We start from the raw sequence: 11394 nt of genomic DNA, 5'->3' as shown, positions 1-11394 counted from the left end.
TTGAGACAGAGAGAGACAGAGCATGAATGGGGGAGTGTCAGAGAGAAAGGGAGACACAGAATCCGAAGCAGGCTCCAGGCTCTGAGCTGTCAGCACGGAGCCTGACGCGGGGCTCGAACTCACGGACCCTGAGATCATGACCTGAGCCAAAGTCGGACGCTTAACCGACTGAGCCACCCAAGCGCCCCAAAACATAACAGACTCTTAAATACAGAGAACAAACTGAGGGTCACTGGAGAGGTTGTGGGTGGGGAGATGGGCTAAATGGGTAAGGGGAATTAGGGAGGACACTTGCTGGGATGAGCACTGGGTGTTATACATAGAGGATAAATCACTGGAATCTACTCTGGAATCATTGCACTATATGCTAACTAACTTGGATGTGAAATAAATAAATAAGTGAATAAATAAAAGAAATTTCCAGAATTCTGTAGTGAAAAGATTAATAAAAAGATCCAACATTTAAAAGAAAAAAAAAAAGAATTAAATGGGATAATGAGGTAAAGAGACTGGTGCTCACCAAAATTTCTATCTACTTTAAGATTTCCCAACATCACTTGCAATTAGGTGGGTCATGTGACTTTTCTTGACCAATCAAATGTGAAAGTACTGTGTGTCACTTCCAGAATGAGGCATTAGCAAGTGGATGAGTAATTCACTAATCTCTTTTCTTCCCTTGCTGTGGCAACTGAGAAGATAGCATATTACAGATGGTATGGATACAAGACTGTAGAGCTTTAGTCAGCCTGGGTCCCTAAGTGACTGGGTGGAGCAGAGGCTTAGTTTCTGTGATTAGATAGGTAGCAAAAATGAGAAATAAACTTTTCCATTAGGAAGCCACTCAGGATTTGGACGACTTGTTACTGCAGCATAAGCTTAGGCTATTGTAAATAATATAGATCTTACAGGAAGGAGGATGCTGTTATAATAAAAACATAAAGTATGTATGTTTTAAGTATTGGCTTCATAGCGGGCAAACGGTGGTAAGGATAGTGATCTTAGAGGTCAGAAGAGGGCAATCCATGTTACGTAGTGGCAAAATGTTTGGCAGTACAGTCATCAGATACAACTTGAAAAGGAGGTCAAGTTCTAATGAACTTTTAGTTCTAGGGGAGAGTCTGGAAAATGGAATATTTTCGGAAAACAGGCTTCACAAAGAACTATAGATGCAGATGTTGGTCTATGGAATTTCTGGAAGTCAAAGAGAAAGAAGCCTAATAAATTTTTTGAGAAGATCAAAAAAGAAACCACAATATAGTGGAGTCTGGGCAGCCCCTTGGTCAGTTACCTGTGTAACTGTGTCGATTAAAACACCCTGCTGATCCTTACTGGATGTGAAATGTGTGCAAGAGATGAACTTTTCTGGGTTAAGACCTTGAGACTGGGAATTGTTACAACGGTGGAAGTCTTGTCTATCCTGACTAACGTAGCATCTACTAGCTTTAGTACAGTGCACAGAATGAACCGTCAGTAAGTGTTACCCTATAGTTCTTATCATTATGTTTGCTTTTCTTGTTGCAATAACTGTTAAAAGTGTATGATTATGGTAGTGGAATCTAGATCAGTGTAACAGAAAAAGAGGAATAAAGCTATGGTAACCAGAGTGAAGAATAGAGTTAATTTTGGTTTACACAGGAATTGCAAAATGAAATATAAATAAGAGAAAGAGAGGCAGTGTAAATAAGTGAGGTGAGCTAGAAATCAGGAGAGCAGGACCCTTTATATGAATTTTCCAAGAGTTTGAAGTGTTGGTAATTATTTTATTTAAGATTTATTTATCGGGGCGCCTGGGTGGCTCTGGTTGGTTAAGTGTCCAACTTTGGCTCGGGTCATGATCTCACACTTCGTGGGTTTGAGCCCTGCGTCGGGCTCTGTGCTGACGGCTTGGAGCCTGGAGCCTGCTTCGGATTCTGTGTCTTCCTCTCTCTCTGCCCCTCCCCTGCTCACACTCTGTCAATCTCTCTCTCAAAAAATAAATAAACATTAAAAAAAAAAAGATTTATTTATGTTTGGGAGGGGGGAGGGGCAGAGAGAGAGGGAGACACAGAATCCGAAGCAGGCTCCAGGCTCCGAGCTGTCAGCACAGAGCCCGACATGGGGCTTGAACTCAAAAGTCATGAGATCATGGCCTGAGCCAAAGTCGATGCTTAACTTACTGAGCCACCCAGGTGCCCTGGTAATTATTTAAATATTTAGCAAAAACAGGTGGGCCAGGTATGACTCATGGACTACTAGTTGGTGATCGCCACCAGAAGACTGGCCCTAAGAACCAACATGTCTAATAGCCAACAAGGTCTCCGAGGGTAAATTTCATTATATCATAATTTGCAGAATCATAAATAGTCAAGGTTACTATGTTTGGATTCAACTTCACCCCATCTGAAACTTACTTCCCCCTTTCAACATCTCTGCCAAATTGTCTTCCAGCTAAGGACTGAATACCTCTGGAGGTAGGTGGCTTATTACTTTGTGAGGTATAACATTTTGCATCTTTCATATCCTCAAATTTTTCGGAAGTTCTTTCTATATTTGAGGTAAAATCTGCCTTCCTATGTGGCTCCTCCTATTCTTCACTTCCCGTTGCCCTCCACTGCACCATTGGTTTATACCCTATAATAAAATTTCTAAAGCTGGTGATCAATTCACCTAATGCCACTGCAGTGGGTATCTTTTTATTCTTCTAAGCTATTCCTCTTCTTCCCCTCTCCACCCACTTCTTCTGGCGACAGCACCTTCCTTTGAGTATTCTGTGTATAGAAGAGCTCCAAGTCGCAATATCTTGTTCCCTGCCTCCTGCCCCTCCCTCACCTCAAACCAGGCTACAGAAGATCCAGGACTGGCTAACTATCATACTTTATCACACAAGCTTTGGAGACTGGCGCAGTGGTGAGAATATGCCCTGAACTGGGCACCTTGGAGTCTTTTCTGTAGATTTAATATAAGGCACTGAGAGAGAAAAATTCTGTCTGTTCTTGGGTGCTCCCAAGACAAAGAATATCTGTAGTCATTTCCTTCTACCCCCCAAACCATGCTTCATAGAGTAAGGTGTCTGTAGCAGGAGAAAGCGATGACAAAATTCAGTAAGTAGCAGAGCAGAAAAGAGAGACAGAAGTGACAAAGAGCAAGAGAACACTTTTTGTTTCTCTGTGACCTTCTTCACCTTGTATCCTTGTATTTCTTAGTTATGAAAAAAAAATAGTGACACTAGTTTGTGTTGAGTTCCTATCACTTACACCCAAAGGGTCCTGATCTAAACTATGTTGGAGATCATGTTTAAAACAGTCCACATGTGATATTACACTTTTACCCATTCCTTGAATTGTTATTCAGGGCATTTATATTTTCATTAAAAAATGTTTTTATTTATTTATTTTGAGAGAGAGAGAGAGAGCATGAGTTGGGGAGAGGCAGAGAGGGAGAGAGCCCAAGCAGCCTCCGTGCTGGCAGTCCAGCATGGGGCTTGATCTTATGAGATCATGACCAGAGTTGAAATCAAGAGTCAGACGCTTAACCGACTGAGCCACCAGACGCCCCTCTATTTTCTAGTCAAGCTATCTGCAGTTACTTGTCTTAATTTTATATTTCCAATAAGTTTAAATTATCATGCATTTTAGATAGAGCACATTCATTTTAACTCTCAAGTATTTGTGTATACTATGATTTTAATTTTATTTTGTTGCAAATGTTTTTGCATTTTATGAATTTATTATGTAAACTAATTCTACACAAAATTGATTCCATTTTTTTTAGTGAGGTGTTACTCTTTGACACTAACAGCAAAAAGATGTGATGGCTATGACTGAAATGTTCTACATTTCATCCATCGCAAAGCAGTATTACATCATGAAATACTTATTTGCATTTCCAATAAATACAGTAACTCCTTTGCAGGAAACTGCAGGCACTTACATTTTTTCTTTAGTGTGCTCCCACCTTTATGAGTTGTGGCCAGGAACAGGATTCTGTAGCAGTTGCTTTACTGCTCTTCCAAAGCAGGTCTTTGTGGTTAAGTACAATTTTCTACAGGAATCACACTCAGGGTACTTCAGTGGGCTGTGTCAGCTACATGTAAGGAGTGTGACATTAGTGGAAGTTTAATGTGTTTTCCACCTTGAATAGTCAGTGACTGTCATTCATGCTTTGAGCGTATTTTTAGGTTTCAAACATGATCTATCACAATATTCCTGCCTGTCCAAGGGATGGTGCCATTACTATGGTTACCTTCTGGCTCACTGGCCCCATACAGTTCCCGGTGTTCTTTATTATACACAGCCCAGGTGCCTCTACTTGGAAATTCTAAACACACTGGAAATATGCTGAGAATAATAAGTAGAGCTAAGAAGAGACATAGAGGATTAAGGCAGTAAAGGTTTGACTTCATCCTCAGGTAAAACATCCAACTCTCCGGGGCTGAACAGATTTTCTTCCTCCCTCTGGCTCACATCTGCATGGGATATCGCATGGCATGAAAGCTTCCTACACATCAAAATGGGTTGAAAATGAGATTTTTTTGGAACGGATGTGCCTTCTGAGAGCAATTTTCCAAAGCTGTAATTCTTATTAAGTAAGGGATCCAACAGTTAGGAAGTCCCTAATGCCCAACTGGTTGGGGTTCTCTTTAATTCAGGTTGTCAGTCACCAACTATATATGGTGATGAATGAAGAGAATGGTTATTTTTATTCACATCTTCCATAGTAGGTAAATATGTCCCACTTCATTTTTTTACTCTGAGGATGGAACGTTAAGATTTATTCCTTTTGTTCTGTCGCTGTGGATTTGTTAAAGACGTTCTGTTATTTGGTGGAATTATTTTTGAGGGAAGGAAAATACCTTATATCTTACTCTAATTTGTACCAGATGTTGGCAAGAATGTTACAGAAAACAACAGGTTTCGATGAGAATGTAACCGTATTACACCCTATACCATGTAGTACATATTATACAAGTACTGATTGCAATAGCAGGAAATAAGCTTATTTTTTAAAAATGCACTAGTTAAATTCCAAACCCACATTTTAGGCTTTGCACCTCTTACTGACAAACGAAAGGTTTTTGTTTTTGTTTTTTTAAAGAAAAGATCGCCAATCGCTAGTCACTGTATGAAAGTTAGTATTGCCAAACAGCTTCAACCATACAACCACAAGGAGGAGCTCAAGCATCAAATTAAGAATTAACACATCTGATTAAGTGTGGTGCATGCAGATTTTGGCAATGATTAAGGCAATGTTTATTCTTATATGGAGGTGAGGTGATCTGTAGACCTTTGTCCAAATCAATATCACTCTAGGGCGTTTATGTTGATATCCGGGATATTTCAGAATATTTAAATAAATATGATAATACAGGCTTAATGCAGTCTTCACCCAGCAACCAGACGGATCTTTAAAAGAAAGCATGTGAGATTATGCCACTCCCTGGTTGAAAACCTTCCAGTGGCTTCTTTCCACTCTGAGAATAAACTGTGCGGTCTCTTCTGTGGCCCGTATGGCCCTGCGTTGTCTGGTTGTGACGTCCCTTTCTGTCTCCATCTCATGCTTGTCTCCCCACAGGCCTGCAGCTGTGGCCACGTTTGCCTTCTGAAAGGTTGTAGAGTAGCTCCTTTTCTGCCTTAGGGATTTCACACTTCTGATTTCCTCCGTTCTTCCAGATCTTTGCATGCCTGCTTCCTTCTCATCCTTTGGGATTCAGCTTCAATGTCACCTTCTAGACTTGTTTCCTGACCACTACTGAATGTAGGCTGGTCCGCCTTCCTGCCTCTCATTATTCCCCAAACTCATTCTCTGTTCATGCTTTCTTAACATTTATCACAAGCTGTAATGCCTTTGGTCATTTATATGTTTCCCATTTTTTACCTGGCTTCTGTGTTTGAATGTATACAGAGCAGGAACTTTGTCTGTTTTACACTGCAGTATCCACAGTGCCTAGCACAATTCCTGGCATGAAGTATGTGTTCAATAAACATTTGTTGAATGAGTTTTTATAATTGGAACTTAACATGCCTGGGTCTAGTGTGACCCTGAAATTATAGTCATGGAAATGGTTTTTAAAATTAGTCTCCTACCTCTGTCTCTCTCTGTCTAAAAATAAAAAAAAAAACATTAAAAATTTTTTTAAAAAAAGGGGGGCGCCTGGGTGGCTCAGTTGGTTAAGCATCCGACTTTGGCTCAGGTCATGATCTCACAGCTCATGAGTTTGAGCCCCGTGTCAGGCTCTGTGCTGACAGCTCAGAGCTTGGAGCCTGCTTCAGATTCTGTGTCTCCCTTTCTCTCTCTACTCTGCCTCTGCTCATGCTTTGTCTCTCTCTGTCTAAAAAATAAATAAACATTAAAAAGATTGAAAAAAATTAGGCTCCTACCTCAATGATCTCTACTTACAGTTTCAAGGGCCACTCACCAGTCACCCAACAATACACAGGATATTCCTCCTGCCTCCAGGAAAAGGCAGCAAACACCACACAGTGAAATCTAAAAGCTGCCAGGATGGATTGCTAGCAGCATTGATGGACAAACAAAATTAAGCAAAATATGCTCACATCTTCCTCTGTTATCTGCATTATTTGACCTTGACAACATGAGCCTGTTTCTGAGGAACAGCGACTTTGGCCCCATCAGTTGGTATTTCCCTCCAGTGGTGTCACTAGCATCACCAGTTTTGGAAGTACTGATAGAGGTGGCTCTTGGTGACCCCATCTGTCAGATGTAAGAGGATATTGGCTTGTTTGGAGCTGCTGGCCTTCCATAGAGAGGTCTTTGAGAAGGTCCTCCTTCTGTCTTCCTTCTTCCAAGAGTCCACTTTCTTTGAATATGGACAAGTAGGTGGCTTTAAGACTAGACCTCATGTTGGGGCACCTAGGTGGCTCAGTTGGCTAAGCGTCCGACTTTGGCTCAGGTCGTGATCTCACGATTTGTGGCTTTAAGCCCCGTGTCAGGCTTTGTGCTGACAGTTCAGCGCCTGGAGGCTGCTTCGAATTCTGTGTCTCCCTTCTCTGCCCTTTCCCCCATTCATGTTCTGTCTCTTTCTCTCAAAAATAAATACACATGAAAAAAATTTTTTAAAAGACTAGACCTCATGTTCATGTGAATGCTCACAGAAGGTTATCGGCTCTTCTAAAATCATGTCCTAGAACACATTAAGCTTGAGTTTCTGCCAAGTTTACTATTTCAATAGGTATATAACATATTTCACCTATGTGCATTTTGTAAATAATTTCTGATTCTTTCAGTAATGGCCAGTAATATTCAACCTTACTCATTTTCTCTTTCTTCCCAGGAAACTTACTCAAAGTAGTACATTTATTTATCAAGAAAATAAACACACGCTTTCTGGGAAATGTACTCACGGAAGATCCCCCAAAGAAATATATTTGATCCTTTCACAGGAAGAAAGTTGACACATTCTGGTAGGATGACCATTCCAAAACCCACGTTTACATATTTTTAAATTTGAATAACAGCAAAAAAGTTAATGCATATATGTCATTTATTACTCTTAGGGATCCCTTTGTCAGGATATGGTATTAAAAAATGTTCTTGTACTTCTGGGAGAGTTGTAAAAAAATAAGTACAATTGAAATAGAGTATTAATTTCTTCTCGCAGTTTATAACTTAATGGGGAACAGAAATAACAGGCTACATGACTTGTTTACCAGGACCCAATGAGAGAGGATTCTATGACTTAGATATCTTAATCTGTGACATTGTGCTACGCAGGAGGTGCTTGATGAAGGTGCTTGGTTAAGATGTATATTGTTTCTGGGTAGTATTAAGCATGTGATGGTGACATGCTTGTGATGTTAAATATTTGTGACCAAAAGCTAGTGGCACCTGATGGGTCTTGTGCCTTTACCAATTGGTGTCATTTTTAGTTCCAAGTATATGTGGTACTGTGTTTCAAGTTATCTTCGGTAGACTGATTACAAAAATGTCCTAATTCTGCATGCATTCCTGGATGTATCCTTTGCATTGGGACTTTGCAGCAGCTACCATTACAAGGCAGATTGTGTCCCGCCCCCTCTTTGCATCTGAGTCCACCTTACTGCTCACTTAAGTGAGCAGAATGTGGCTGAAATGACATTATGTCCCTTCTAAGCCTAGACCTCAAGTGGCCCCGTGTATTTTTGTTCATACTGATATCCCTCTTCCTTCACCATAAACAAGCTTGGGCTAGCCTGCAGGAAGGTGACAAGTCATTTGTAGTAGAGTTGAGTCATCCTAGCTGAGGACGTCCTTAAGCAGCCAGCCCCTAGTTAACCTACCCGTTGATTGCAGCCAATAAACAAGTGTGGCTGAGATCAGCCAAACCTGGGCTAGCCCAAAAGAACTACCTCATCCGTCCATGGAATCATGAGCACACAAGCATCTTGTTGTTGTTGTTGTTTTTCAAGGCACTTTGTTTTGAGCTCATTTGTTAAACAGCATTATTGTGAAAATAGATGACTTCTATACTACTACATATGTGTTTCTGGTGATAGTGTCTATATAGGTTTAGATATTGGCAGTTTTGTGGCTCTGGGTTATATTAGCTATAGTTGTAAACAATAGTGGTCTTGTGGTTCAAGGTATAGGGTGCTTAATGGTGATGGAATTTGGAGGTAATTATGGCAGTATAACTAACATTTATGGCTTGATGATGTTGGCATTTGTACTTTTGATGAATATGATATTTAAACTGTGGGGTGGTTACAGGTGTTGGCAACACCTGTATTGCTACCCATATGGTATGTTGGACAACTCAGATATCCTGCCAAATTTTGTAACAGTTTGATAACTAGATGACAGCTCTCAAATGCCACTAAGTTTCCAAGGAAGCTAAATAAACATTGTTCTTAGTTTCTTGCTAAACTGGGAAAGTTGAGATATTGGTGGGCTTCTTCACTTCTTGTATGTGTATGTGTGTACACATGCACACACACACACACACACACACATGCACGCAAACACACACTGGATGAAGAAGACTATGGGGGATCTTTGACTATCATACTGTATATGTGGAAGTCACCCTTGGCTATGTCAGTCTAGGTCCCATTGGCACAGAGGCCAGAAGGGGACACCTTCTTACACTCATTCTCATGATTTGTCAGAAAACAAAAAACACAACCAAAGAAAACACACCTTCTCTATGCCTCAGTTTAGCTTTTACAAGAAGAGTTGTTGAACTGGTATAAAAATATCTGGTCACTTGTTTTCTTTGGTTAAACATGGCTAGTGATGACAGATAGAGCTATTTCCGTACTTCAGCAGGTGGAGTAGTCCGTGCGTGGCACTCCTTGCAAGGAGAATCCTGGCCCATCTCTAAAACGATCCTGTTCTTCTAGGAGGGAACTGGTTATTTTTTGTTTGTGTTTGTTTTCCACATAATTTCTTTGCCAGTGTATCCTTCTGAACTACGGGGCACCAGAATCTCTTTAAAGATACCTCTGTGTTTTCTGAGGATGTTTTCCACCTTTGTTAACAAAACTCTTTCCCTTTCAGAATGAGAATTTGACCTTTAACTTGCTAGTTCAGTTCCCCTGGTAACTTCACAATGACAGAATGTCAACTATGCTTCTAGGCAGGACTGCTTGAGCTAAAAATGATCTTTGGCAAATTGCATCTGGACTAGAAGGGCTATGAATGAACTATAAATACTTGATAGGGAAGCTAAACTTTGGGTGTCCTTAGCATTGGGACTCATATCTGGGCACGTATCTTCTTGGGAACTTGGAAGCTATGGATCCTTTGGGTTAGCAGATTTTAGGCCAGGATAGATCCTGTACTTGTCTGATATGGGTCTCATCTTCTAGTATCTGAGCTTTTAGACTGCTTTAAGGACTACAGGGAAAACAAAACACCTGAAGCTGTCCTCAGGCAAGCTCTGGTTTTTATCCTGTAACCTAATAGATGGATGTCAAGTGTGGCCTATGGTAGACTTGTGAGTCTGAATGTTTATTTGAACCTAAAAAGATCTTTACTGGGTATTGCAGACTCAGCATGGGTCCGTAGGTCCAACTGCTGTTACACCTGAGGCGTCCTCTGGCCTGAAGAGACTCCATGGCAGTTGCTTTGGCTGCGTATGTGTGTTCGAGTGTGATTTATCATGCATGAGGTATGTACCAGGTGATTAAATGGCAGGATGCCTGTCCCCCTGGGGTTTGTAGACCATGGTACTAACATATTGGCAAAAGTGATGTCTAAGCAATTCGCCAACTTGCAACATCTCTAATCTAAGAATATATCAAGAGGGGTTTTCTGGGAAGGAGGCTGGGGATCTTGGGGGATGTTGCTGGCAGTACTGGTCAAGGGTGACTATTTCCTGTTAAAACCAAAGAGCACTCATAACAGGAGGCTCTCAAGATAACACCCCACCCCCTCAACCACTCATAGGAAGAGCAGTATTAACATTCATCTCAGGCATGCTGCTAACCATAGGAGGGCCTTCTTTTGGAAGAACCTGGAGAAGTCCTGGCCTCACTGCCGTGAATGTCTGCCCCTTGCCTAGAGTGTCTATGCAGATCCACGCAGGATGATTCAGTTATTCAAGCAATGGCCTCTGAAGTCGTCTCAGTCAGGCTTTCCTTAGGAAGAGGAAGTGATGGCCACAGGCAGCCCCAGGCTTCCATTTTACCAGCTTAGCAACCACAGAGGGAAGAGCTTGCCTTTTTCACTTCATTCCATCAGGTATGCTGTGGTTTGCACTCACTGCCCTGGCTTGGGATGTATGGGTTTCCTGAACAATCAGAGAGGCCACGATCGGGAAAACTCTCATGTGGCTACTGAGGAGAAGGCTATTCAGGACTTTTGAAACATAGAGCCTGAGAATGGAGAAAAGTAGTTTTCCAGAGGAAAATTGGAGGGCTTGGGTACAAGGAAGTGGGGCAGGATGCTGGGAAGGCTAAACAATAACTGCCCACAACAGTATCTCTGAACATCTAGAAAGAAAGTGGAAAAACAATTGAGTGCATTCATTTCATATCCTCTTAATCACCTCCAGGCCGCTGAATGGTGCAAAGTCAAAGACAAGGTCAAAAACCAGGTCTGAAACATAAAAGTACCTTATTATATGATGGAGTGCAGATGAGAGAGGTTTATGTGAAAATTTTTAGTTAGAGGTAAAAAATGATAAATGCTATGATGTAGGCATAAATCCAGAGTTTCTAAAAAACCAGCCATAATAGTGACAACTCAGAAAACATTGGAGAAAACATTGGAGAAGAATTCTGTCATTCTTGGCTTCCATCCCATACAGCTGAACTCCGCAAACTTTAGAGTGTCCTCTAATCACCTGGAGATCTGGTTAAAAGGCAGGTTCTGATTCGGTAGGTCTGGGGAGGAGCCCAAGCGCCTGCATTTCTAACAAGCTCCCAGATGCCTCTGATGCTGCTATTCAGGAACCTTGCACTCAGGAGCAAATCA

This window comes from Panthera pardus, unplaced genomic scaffold (assembly GCF_024362965.1).
Source record: "Panthera pardus isolate Hobbes unplaced genomic scaffold, ASM2436296v1 HiC_scaffold_16, whole genome shotgun sequence".
Lineage (NCBI taxonomy): Eukaryota > Metazoa > Chordata > Mammalia > Carnivora > Felidae > Panthera > Panthera pardus.
The sequence above is the reverse complement of the archived record's forward strand: the minus strand, read 5'-3'. Positions refer to the sequence as shown.